The 12,733-nt window shown below is 43.4% G+C and overlaps 1 protein-coding gene across 1 annotated transcript in view; it reads right to left on the bottom strand.

Annotated features, from left to right (window-relative positions):
- Positions 1-12,733, bottom strand: part of TET2 (tet methylcytosine dioxygenase 2) — a 99,170-nt gene that overhangs the window by 28,362 nt on the left and 58,075 nt on the right. The window lies entirely within an intron of this gene.

Here is a 12,733-nt window from a genome sequence, read left to right as displayed (position 1 = left end):
TGTGAAAGTAGCGTGCTGCGCACTTTTGACGGTGCGCCGTGCGCGCCGAAATGCAGCATGTTGCATTTCGGCGCGCACGGCGCACCGTCAAAAGTGCGCAGCACGCTACTTTCACACTGGCAGCGCATGATCTGCGCACCCTATGCTAAAGATAGGGTGCGCCGATCGCATGCGTGCAAATGCGAAAGTAGGCGGTGATCCCGGATGGGGCGGGCAGGGAGCCGGCTCGGGGCGGGGCTTAACGACGCAGGGCGCAGCGTTGTTTTAACGCAAATGTGAAACCAGCCTTACAATATACTATGGATGGAAGAAAACTATTTTTATCAAGATTAAAGTTACTAGTTGTTCCAAATTGTCCATAGTATACTTTTTAGCTTCCATAACACCAATTCTTAACTATTTCTATATGATAAATTCTTATTATACAAGTCTCTGCTCAAATTTAAGGTAGGAATTCAATCTCCCAACAAGATAGAATCTCATCAATGTCTCCTAACTCAGTAATATATCAATCTGTCTTCACTGAATACAGATTTTACCCATTGATTGAGAATTTTGAAAATGAATAATCATTCCAGGAGGAGAAAGTAGCAGATTTCTCAGATAAGATATGTTACAAAGGAGCTTATTTTCACACATATTATTGATTTATGGAATAAAAAAATTAGATTGATGAATACTCTATAAGAGCAAATCATCTGCAAATGGTATACCGGTAACTAAATGCAACTGCAAGCAAGTGTTGAATCCATGGATTTTCTGGTCCTTTCTGAATTTTTGTAGACGTGTCACCAGATTCAAAATATATTGTGTTGGTGAAAGTGGGCACCCCTAGGTAGTACCATTCCTGATTGGCTCAGTGGATAGCATTGCAGCGCTGGAGTCCTGGGTTCGAATCCCACCAAGGACAACATCTGCAAGGAGTTTGTATGTTCTCCCCGTGTTTGCGTGGGTTTCCTCCGGGTACTTCGGTTTCCTCCCAAAGACCTACTGATAGGGAATTTAGATTGTGAGCCCCATCGGGGACAGTGATGATAATGTGTGCAAACTGTAAAGCGCTGCGGAATATGTTAGCGCTCTTTAAAGATTATTTTTATTATTGATCATGACTATGGCCAAGAGTCCTTTGTATATGATAATGATGGCCTTGAAAAAAGTCAATGGAAGGTTGAGCATGTGGTACATAAAGTCCAATGCAACTCTATATGAAATATCATTTATTCCTAAAAGTTTTAAAGACATACCGTATTTTTTGGATTATAAAACGTACTTTTTTCCCTCAAATTTGGGGGGGGGGAAATGGGGGTGTGTCTTATAATGCGGATATACTTTACCGGCCATGGTGGATCAGGTTCCTGGGGTAGCTGCTGGGGGAGACAAGAGTGGAGTGTTGCTGCAGGCTGAAACGAGGGGGTGTTCCGATGTGCACCGCCACGGGTGTTCAGTGGTGTGGGGGCTCTGCCGACATTTTGTGAAAGCTCTGAGCCCCCGCACTTACATGGTTTACTGTGCGGTAGACTTCGGGAAAATAGCTGCCGGGGACAGCGCAGATAGAGATCTCGGCACCAAGATCTCGGGAGATGAGATCTCAGCTCTGAGATCTCTTCTTCCATCTCCCCAGCAGCCATTTTCATGGAGTCCACCACACAGTAAACCATGTAAGTGTGGGGTCTCTGTGCTTTCACAAAATGTCGGCAGAGCCCCCGCACCACCGAACATCAGCAGCGGCGCACATCGGAACACCCCCTCATCCCAGCCTGCGGCCTGCAGCAACACTCCGCTCTTGCCTTCTCCAGGAGCGACCCTGGGACTCTGCTTCTCAGAAGCCACCACCCCTAGTAAGCAATAAGACACATGGATTATAAGAAGCACCACCATTTTATTAAAAAAAAAGTTTTTTTTCCTATTTTTCTTCTCAAAATTTGGGGGCGTCTTATAATCCGGTGCATCTTATAACCTGCAAAATATGGTATTTTAGTTTTTAGGTGGGCATACACTTCCTATAACAGTCAACCGCTATTCTTGAGAAACTAAGCATGTATTTGTTCTGAATTGGGAGAGGCACTAAAGGCCCCGTTACATTTAGCGATGCTCCAGCGATCCCGACCACGATATGACCCGGTCAGGATCGCTGGTGCATCGCTAAATGGTCGCTAGTGAGCTGCCAAACAGGCAGATCTCACTAGCGATGCAGCAGCGGTCGGCGGTCGATACTCACCTTTCAGACGCAGCGATGATGACCGTCTTCCACCTGTGTCCATGGCTCGATCATCGGCGCCAGCAGGAAGCCGACGACGAGAAATGGACCAGGCCAATCTCGTGCGATCAGCGATATCCAGCGGGGAGCCGGGTCGGAGGTAAGTGTCACATGTAGCGAGATCGCTAGCGATATCACTGCTGCGTCACAAAATCGGTGACGCTTTAGCCATATTGCTAGCGATATCGCTATGTGTAACAGGCCCTTAAGCCTCTGTCAGACATTTCTGGTGACAGCTTATCTTTCCTAACAACAAAAGATTGGGCGCGCTTTTACATACAGTTTTTAAAAAAGGTATACTTATTAGTGATGACCGACTAATCCTGCAGCTGTGCCGACACAAACTAAATCTCCGAGCACGACAAAATACTCGGAGGACACCCTGACCCGAGCTGAGCAACGAGTATATTTGCTCATCACTAATACTTATGTATACCTGTCTGATTTCTTTTCAATTCCATCTCACAATGAATTTTTAATATTTTTCCTATACATCATAAAAGAAATAGTGCCATTGAAAAATACAATTTGTCTCACAAAAAAAGTCAGCCATCAAATGGGAATTAGACAGAAAAATAAAAAAGTTATGGCAAATATTTAAAATGATGACTGGCCATGGTAGGAAGAGGTTAAATGTGACAGGATTTAACTACACTCACATAAAAAAGTGTCTAAAATACCCTCCCACCCCAAAAAGATGCTGTTTCATTGCCTGTCCCTCAAACCAATTACTCTAAATTGGACATTTAATACCGTAAATCAACATCCATAGAGACCAAAATAAAGTCTATTTTAGAGCAGCACTATATGTGGAGTTGAGCAATTAATTGGAATTTTGAAAATGATTTTTTGTTAAATAAATACAGTTATAACCCTAATAAAAGTGGAAATTCTTTAAAATTTTTTAAAAAGATAAGCCTTGATCACAAATATAGCAAAAATGCAATTAATAGCGCAAGATATAAAAATAGGGTTTCCCATCCAGACTTCAATGATTTTTCTAATACTCAATTAAAAAATTATTAATTTTCAACAGCGTTTTGAATCATATTTTTATTGTGTTTGATTTTTGGCATCAGAGTTTCTCATCAGTGTTTTTTTACATAAAGGAAGGTTTCTGAATCATCTACTATCAATCAAATGTGAAAATCGGACAGCACATGGGTCGTATACAGATGGCATCGGATTTTTTTCAAGTACCAATAGCGCTGCATCTGCAAGTTTGATCAATTACTTATGGATCCATGCCATAATATTAGAAGAGGATTTAGATAAAATGCTTGCATGTGTAGATGACATTTGATGTTGATAACTGTAAAGTAATGCACCTATGCCGCAGTAATGATATTGCTGCATATACAGTGTGTGAAATAAGTATTGAACATGTCATCAATTTTCTATGTAAATATATTTCTAAAGGTGCTATTGACATGGTAACATGTGAAAAAGGTATAAGACACTAGTGCTCAAAAATTTGATAAGCTGGATGCTGCTGACAGTGAAATTGGTCCTGTGTGACGTAGGGTGATGGGTAACTAGAGGAATAAATAATATTGCGCTAAACAGCTATATCAACATATAGAAATGAATGGGAAATATATGTTTGACAACTTGACATAAGAGCAAAAAGGGCACTTGTGCCAATTAGGGTGAAGAAGATGGTTGTATTAGCACATACTGATAACAATAAACACCCGTATAAATAGGGCAATAAAAATGTGCATGTGTAATGTTATTAATAGTCACCAGGCAAATATATGTTGCTGATCCCTGGAAGCTGGAAAGAAGCAGACTTAGTCGTCCAGAATTTAGCAACCTTGCTTATATTCAACTAGCTGAAGAGCCCGGCGCTTCCCGGACATAGTAACGAATTGTGGGTCCCACTCTCTCCATTAACAGCCCCGCTCTCCACCCGCCATCACGCTCTCTCCTTCCGAGAACCGTTCTCCTCCCGCCGTCCCGCTCTCTCCCTCTGCAGCCCCGCTCTCCATGCTCCGTCCCACTCTATCACTCCGCAGCCCCGCTTTCACATTTTTCTCATGATGCTAGTGGGGATCTCACTGAGGTCACCGCAGTTCAGGCCAGCTGAGAACGGAGCCTCAGTGACCGGAGGTAACCTCGATGACGTCACCACTGGTCTCTGAGGCTGCGCTTGCAGCAGTTCTGTCACCAGTGGTTTTGAGCCTGTACGGTCGCATCTTAGCACCGTCCAGGTTGAAAACTGTTTACCCCCCAGACATGGATTACGGCGTGGGACAGAACAATGGATAGGTATGGTATATTGTGTTTTTTATTATTTTACTTTTATTACAGGAGAGCGAGGGCTTTGCTGGAATTAGGTGTTTAAATAAAAATGGAAAACTGTGTTTAGTCTTGTTTCAAATAAAGGACTTTATTGTGGCTGTGTCTTTATTTACCATACAACTATAGGATTAGTAATGGATAGGAGTCTTATAGATGCCTCTCTATTACTAAGCCATGGGCTTGATGTCACCTGACCATACAAAGGTGACTTCAACCCTACAATATGAGACCCACTTGCCACCTATAGGGCAAGTGGGAAGAGCCGGGAAAAGAGCAAGAATTGGCACATCTAATAGATGCGCCTTTTCTGGGCAGCTGTGGGCTGCTATTTTCAGGCTGGGGGGCCAATATCCATGGCCCCTTACCAGCCTGAGTACACCAGCCCCAAGCTGTCTGCTTTAGCAAGGTTGGTTGTCAAAAATGGGGGGTACCCCATGCCGTTTTTTAAAGATTATTTAATTAAATTTAAAAACCAGTGTAGGGACCCCTCTATTCTTGATAACTAGCCTTGCTGAAGCTGACAGCTGAGTTTGCATCCCCCCTCTGTGAGTTTTGTCTGACTGGTTAGCAAAAATAAGGGGAACGCACTCCGTTTTTTTTTTAATTATTTGTTTACAGCGCAGGAGCTTCTGATAAATACTCCCATCTGCAGCTCCTGCTCTCACTGTAATTAGCGGTAGCAGGTGTCGGATGATGGGAGCAGTAGTCCCATCCGCTGATGCCATTGACCAGAGGTAAAGTTTGTACCTCCGATCACAGCTGAGTGCTCTCGCTGTCTTTTGACATCGTGGGAACCTCGACTCTCTGACTGGCGGGGATGTTTGCCGCGCTGTCATGCACATGACAGCGAGACAAACACCTAGTGATCGGGCAGCTGAACTCGAATAGTAACACGGACTTCCTGGTGAAGTCCGTGTTCGGTGTCTGTGTACGGACGCCGAACTTTACTGTTCGGGTTCGCCCATCTCTAATTGTAGCCACGAGATTAACATGACTAACCTCACTGAAGATAAATTTATAGTACACTGTCACTCCTCCTTCATTTTCTTTCCTATTATACAAGTATAACCATCATTTTCTATAGGTATTTAATGCAGAGTAGCAGAATTCTGCATTTCATTTCATCTGCTACTCCTTTCCTTAAAAACGTGTCAAAGCCTAGTAGAAGGAAAGGTGAAAAAGCTACCCAGAACTAGAAATTAAACACCAGCTGAAATTTTTCAAAAGATCTACAGCAACCAATCACATTTTAAAGTAAATCTTAAAAAAAGGAATTTAGAAAGTGCATTTGGATTTTGTGAAAATGGAACCCTTAAACCAATGTGCATAGAGCCCAATATTTGTTTTAAAGGAAAATAAAATCCACAGTAGTAACCAAGATGCATTTATTTTTGCAATGGACATTAATACAGAATTACCATTCTAGTAATGGTAAGTAAAGCTATCGAAGTCAATATACACTAAAATAATAACATGATTATGGTAATTGCACAGTAGAATATAAAAGTTGCTCTGTGTAATACTGAATAGGAGGGTGACACATATTTCATGCTTTGCTTGATAAGTAACTATTATACTGAAAATCATAGTTACTTATTCAATATGACTTGGTCACAAGCTCAGCTCGTGATAAGAACACTCAAATCCTACTCCCTATAGCAGTAGAACGATGTAAAAGATAGAAAGTGTAAGAGCACAAACAAAATCTTCTTTACCTTAAAAAATAAACATCTAATTATTGATTAAAATAATATATATTCTTCAGAATGTACAGAGATATTGTCATGATCCATATTGGATTGTGACAGATTTAGCACATATAACCTTTTTTTTTTTCCTTTAAGCCCTTGGCTTAAGGTTAGTTTTGCCCCCGGTGGCTGCTGGGGTTATTACACTGTAGTTGCTTTAGTTCTGGTTTTGCCCCCGGTGGCCGCTGGGGTTATTACTCATAAATTACCAAGCAGGTGTGATTACCCTGGCTCCTACCCATAAAGGAGTGTCAGGTGTTCTCAATCACTGTTGGTGATATTGTTCATTCCCAATCAACCTTGGTGGTGAAAGGAGCTATTGAGAGGAGTTCCTTGCAGCTCAGCCAGAGCTTTGGAGTAGCAGCTATTTAGGTCCAGGTGCCGTACTCTGTTGCTTGGAGCAATAGCAGCAGAGCAAAGCTAAGTTGTGTGTTTTCCCTGTTTTGTTGTATTTTCCTTGTGTGTATTAGTACAGTGATGGGATTAATATCTGCACCGTCCAGTTCACTAGTAAGGGATAGGTGCAGGGTGAGCTAAGGATTAAGGTATCCAGCTCGGCGACAGGTGAGGAGCCTGCATAGGGATCGTTAGGAGTGTTTAGGGACACTGCCTCAGGGGAGTGCAGGAGGTCTCCACGTCCCCATTCTCTATTGCAGGGCCCACCATTGTAACTGTTTCCCCGGTGTTCCCCTTGTGTGTCCAGGTGTTAGTGCCGTCTTGCGGGTCGCGGCACAGAGGACAAGTCATACCGTGACAGATATCAAGTTATAGACAGGTGCGGGGACAATGTTGCAAAGTGAGAATGCTTTAAAAATAGAATTTTTGATAGTTGATTTTTAGCAGTTAACAAAATGCCAAAACAAAAGAAAAATCTAAATCCAATCAATATTTGGTGTGACCACTCTTTGCCTTCAAAACAACATTAAATATCCTAATTTTTTTGCACAAAGTCAGGGATTCTGTATAGATTGCTATAGTCTGGTGTATGAATTACCCCTTATACTAAATAAGTGATAATGACCATCATTTTAAAAAACTATGACTGCTGTTTTACTGATTCTCATCTGAACTACTGCAACTCTCTACTTGGTCTCCCTCTGACTGAACTCTCCCCTCTTCAATTTACTCTGAATGAAGCAGCCATGATTCTATTTCTGTCCAGCTGCTACACCAATGCCTCCACCTTGTGCCAGATATTGCACTGGTTACCCAACCACTACATAGCGGGTCGCCCTCCCCAGGGCTGTGGGGTACTCGGTACCGGGCCGGTGTCAGGGGGAAATGTGTGTCACAGCAGCGGTGACCCGGTCCGTGGCCCTGGGCGCCCAAATCAATGGTGGTTTGTGATATACTTAGTATGTTCAGTTCGTGACGCCACCTGTGGTGTTTGGCAAGCAAGATGTTTAGCCAACGCTGTGTGCAGATCCTCTGGGGCTGATGCTGTGTTGCAGCAAAGATGGTGTAGCTCCCCACAGGTGAAGCTGTAACCCCAGGGCAGTGTAATTGCAACAGATGAGGATAGGCGCAGGCGGTGTGAGGAATGCTGGTACCCAGATGTAGCAGTGCTGACGGTGTTAGTGCACAAATGAAGGGAAGACACCAGGGCTTGCAGTTCCAAAGCTTTACTCACAGTCCGTGGTACACACTGGTGCCTGCCTCCGTGCCGTGTCTTCCGGGGCAGAGACTCAATCAACCTCCCGGGCAAGTCAGGATTCTCCTCTCCAACACTCCGCCAACATGTACCTTTCCTGAACGACTCCTCTATTGCGCCATAAGGTGTGAAGAGCTGTTGTGCCCCGAGTCTTAGATGGGAGTAGTGCATTTACAGCCAACTACTCCACCGGTGTCTGTTGCAGAACCATAAGCGTCCATACAACCTCGGGGACCGGGCCCCGGCCTTGCGCTGAGAACCTATAGGCAGGGTTCCTCTTCCGACCCACATCTCCTCTCTGTTCTCCTACTCCTTCGTTCCGCACTGTTCCTTCTCTCTCTTATGGAAGCTTAGGTTGCAGTTCTACGTCTTTCTCCTTCTGTTCCTTTCCCGTGCCAGCTGGCTCAGATCACTGAGGCAGCTGCAGCAATCCTTCTCCTCAGACCCGTCCTCAGACTCTCCTGACTGACTGTCCTACAGACTGATCTGACCTCCTGTCAGACTGATCTGTAATTCTAAACCTTCCCACTCTTTTATGTGGTTGTGCAGATCTACCCTGTTGTGCGGGATGCGAGTGTTGGAGTGTGGAAAGGAGCCCCCAACTTACCTAGGATGGTGGGGCACTACACCTTAGGAGAAGGTGCAGTACCTCTGTGGCGACTGAGCCTCAGGGGCGCCACACATAGTACAATATAAAAATTTTACTTCCCCCCCAAAAAGCTCTCCACAATTCTGTACTGGCCTACATCTCCTCCCTCATCTCTGTTTATCCCCCTACCTGTGCTCTTGGTTTTACTAATGGCCTAAGACTAACATCCTCTATAATACAAACCTGCCATTCTCATCTCCAAGTCTTCTCTCATACTGCACCAGTTCTCTGGAAAGTACTACCACATTTCGTTAAACTGGCCTTCCAGCCTACCTCACCAATGTAACTATTCCCTGTTCTCCATTTCTGACAAATCTACCAGCATTCAATGCTAATATGTGCCAGCATGTGTAATCTGCCATAAATAAAACTTGTTCACCTCAAATCCATATAGCCAATGCTGTCCACCGAGGCACTGAGCCTGAATACACCCAGCAAATATAGGCATAATGCGCATGTTTTTGAACAATCATAATTTGATAAACAAAAACAACAATCGTCTTTGTTAGCTTGCTTTTTTTAATGAAATTTACGATACTTGCAGTATGGTGTGGCCAATTGAAGATGTAAATTCTCTATTTCCAGCACTGAGATCAGACACTCTGTTCAATTTGTGTCAGAGCTGTGAGAACATCACTGGGGCTTGGCAGGGGAGCAGCAGCTGACCCACTTGTTTCAAAATCTAACATGAGCGTTGTCCCTGTTGACGCAGTTAAGGGGATGCATTTCCTATTGTACCTTCCTTTAGCATTTCCTATTGCACCTTCCTTTTTTGAGTTATATTACTGAATGCTGGGGCTCGTGTAATTTGAACTTCTTTATAGAATCAGCAGACAATGCAAGGTTCAAATTAAGGTAGTGTAGGGTTTCTACTCACTCAGGCTACTTTCACACTTGCTTTTTTTTGCAGCGCGTTTTTCACGCAAAAAAAGCATTGAAAAAACGCATACAAACGTATACAAATGCTGTGTTTTTTTCAAGCATTTTTATGAGCATGCATGAAAAAAACGCAGCGTTTTTATGCATTTGTATGGTTTTAGTGCGTTTTTACTGCGTTTGCGTTTTTTTCCAACATTAGGTGGCCCCTCACACTAACCCAAACCATGACTTTACTAACCCTAACCCTAACCCTGACCCTGACCCTAACCCTTAATCAAACCATGCCCTGATCCTAACCCTAACCCTAACCCTGACCCTAACCCTTAACCAAACCATGCCCTGATCCTAACCCTAACCCTGACCCTAACCCTGACCCTAACCCTTAACCAAACCATACTAACCCTAACCCTTAACCAAACCCTACTAACCCTAACCCAAACCCTAACCCTAAACCCTAGCTAACCCTAACCCTAAACCCCCTTAACTAACCCTAACTCTAACCCAAACCCCTAAATTCCATTGTCTAACTAATGGTAAAAAAAAAAACGCATGTGCAAAAAAACGCATACATAAGCATGCCAATGCGCACATATGCACACCCATAGACTTATAATGGGTGTCTTGCTGTAAAAAAACGCATTGCGTGCGCATGCGTTTTTTTGAGGCAAGTTTGACGCCCAAAAAATGCAACAGGATGCATTTTGTGCGCCCGAGCGCATACCGCAAAAAAACGCATACAAACGCATGTGTATGCGCACATAAGCGCATCCCATGCAAAATATAGGGAAAAAAACCGCATGTGTTTTTTAGCGCTAAAATCCAGCGGGGAAAAAAACGCAAGTGTGAAACCAGCCTCAGTTGCATTTTGAGGTATGCATGGTGGTTTTCAGTAAATGTCCAGGCTGGTTTATTAAGACACCATAAACCGCTCAGGATAACAGAACAAAAACCGGCCTCTTCCATCACAAAGTGAAAACATAAAGTAAATTGTCAATACAGTAGGGTGAGTTTGCCCGCTCAGGTTAGCATCCAGCTCTATAGACTTTAACAAAGACAAACGCCACTGGTGGTCTACACACCTCCACACACAGACCCTGAATGAGTCAAATGGTCTCCTTGTGATCGGTTGTACCATGTCCCAGGGTGGCGATATGTGAGCAGCCAGTCCCAGCCATCTCTCTGACTGCTCGTAAACCGGGTACTGACAAGCAGTATTAACTCTCTTAGCACTATATGTGCTGGAACCTGCTTTTCCAGGCTTACATCACTGAGGCTACCAACCTTGATGAAACATATCTCACCACAAGGACCTGTCCAGCGGCCATCTTACAGTAGTCACAGTGGACTAGTTATGTAGACATTGGAGAAGATTCTCATCTGAAGAATATACCTGCAACAAATGTGCAATTTATCCATGCCTTTTAAAAATGTAATGTAGTTCATTACTCCTGAAAATTTATAAATAAATACATTTCTATGTGGCTGTTAAGCACTGATTTCAGATATTTATGTTAGAGACTAATAGAGTGTCTACAAAATTGAAATTGCAACAAAAAGAATGAAAATCACAGGATTGAAATGTTAATGATTTACAAATAATGAAAAAGTGTAAACAAAATGTAAAAAAAAATATTGATTTTGTGACGCTGAGTCCCGTCTCATGGACAAGCCGTGATTCAGGGTAGTTAAGGAGTCTGAGGTCAAGAGCCATGGAGGTACGTCATAAACAGAGGGAAGAGACGAAGGCATAGTCAGGTAACGGTAAGAGATCAGAATACCAGGAGGATAACAGATCAGAGCAAAGGGGCTAGGCAAAACGGATGGTCTGAAGGAGGCCCAAGGTTATACAGGAAAAAGATCCACAAGAAAAGCACAAGGCACAGAGAAACAGAAAACACAGAGCTGGATCTACGTCTGGCAGCGATCTGGGACTGACAGTCCAGCTAAGTATTCAGTATAGAGTATAAGCACTATGTATAGAAGTGCATGTACTTAGATGCCTTGGCTGCTATCAATGTGGTTATTATGGTTGTCTGAGGCATTTTTTGTCATGCTGAATGTACTTGGGCATGCAAATCATTAAGATCCACCTCTGGCAGTTCGCTTTGCAATTGCCAACCAATGATGTTCCACTTGTGCTTACAATGAAATAAGTCCAGAGACGCTGCAGGCATTAATAGCATGTTTAGGCTGTAGCAATATGTTATATGTTGATGTGGCCTCTAGGGGGTCTCACTACTTTGATGTGTGTAATATAGAGTGTAAGAACTTGTTGGTTAGTTGTTGTTAGCAGACATCTTGTAATGGAGGAAGGCTTCACAAGTCTCATGTAATAAACAAGCCTGGAGATATCCAAGGAGTGTGATCCTTGACCAGAAATACATAACAGAACATGGTGGCAGCTGGGCACAGAACCTGCAAATCCTCAGAGCTTGTGTGAGGCTGGGACTGTACAGAGGATCACAGAGAAACACAGCACCTGTAAGTACAGACTCCCTGACATTACTACAAAATGGAGACTGGTCTGAAGCCCCCTCAGGGACTGGATGTGACTTCATGTACTTTGTCCCAGACTTGGAGACATTGGAATGAAGAGTTTACACTGTATGTGGATCTCACAGTGGCCCCCACTGATGACAAACGAAAAGTGAAGCTGTTTTATTACCTTAATGGGAAAATGGCAGAGAATTAGCCCTCACCTTACTCCCACACACAGACAACCTCTTTCTAGCAGATATTGTGCAGGCATTTGATAAACACTGTGACCCAAAGAAGAATGAGACAGTGGAAAGATATAACTTTTTCACAAGACATCAGGAGGATGGAGAAAATGTGGACAGATATCTGACAGAGCTGAGGAGGCTGGCAACAACATGTGGCTTTGGAGAGATCAGGGACAGTCTAATCAAAGACAGAATGGTGTGTGGCATAAGAGACAGTCATCTCAAAGAAAGATTACTGAGAGAGGAAGACATGACTTTAGAGAAATGCATGCAAATCTGCAGGGCTGCTGAACTGACAAAACACAGCCTGAAGATGATGGCAGGCACCAGTGATAATGATGATGATAAGGTACATGCAGTATCTATGAAAGGAAAGACAAGACCAAGCTCCCCTATTAGCACTATCCACTGCAAGTATTGTGGGAAAAGACATGAGAGAGGCAAAACCAAGTGTTCAGCATATGGTGAAACCTGCAGATTGTGTGGAAAGAAGAATCATTTCTCAGCTGTCTGCAGGCAAGG

This window comes from Dendrobates tinctorius, unplaced genomic scaffold (assembly GCF_039654945.1).
Source record: "Dendrobates tinctorius isolate UK_male_01 unplaced genomic scaffold, ASM3965494v1 ptg000030l, whole genome shotgun sequence".
In the NCBI taxonomy this organism is placed as follows: Eukaryota; Metazoa; Chordata; class Amphibia; order Anura; family Dendrobatidae; genus Dendrobates; species Dendrobates tinctorius.
The sequence above is the reverse complement of the archived record's forward strand: the minus strand, read 5'-3'. Positions and strand labels throughout refer to the sequence as shown.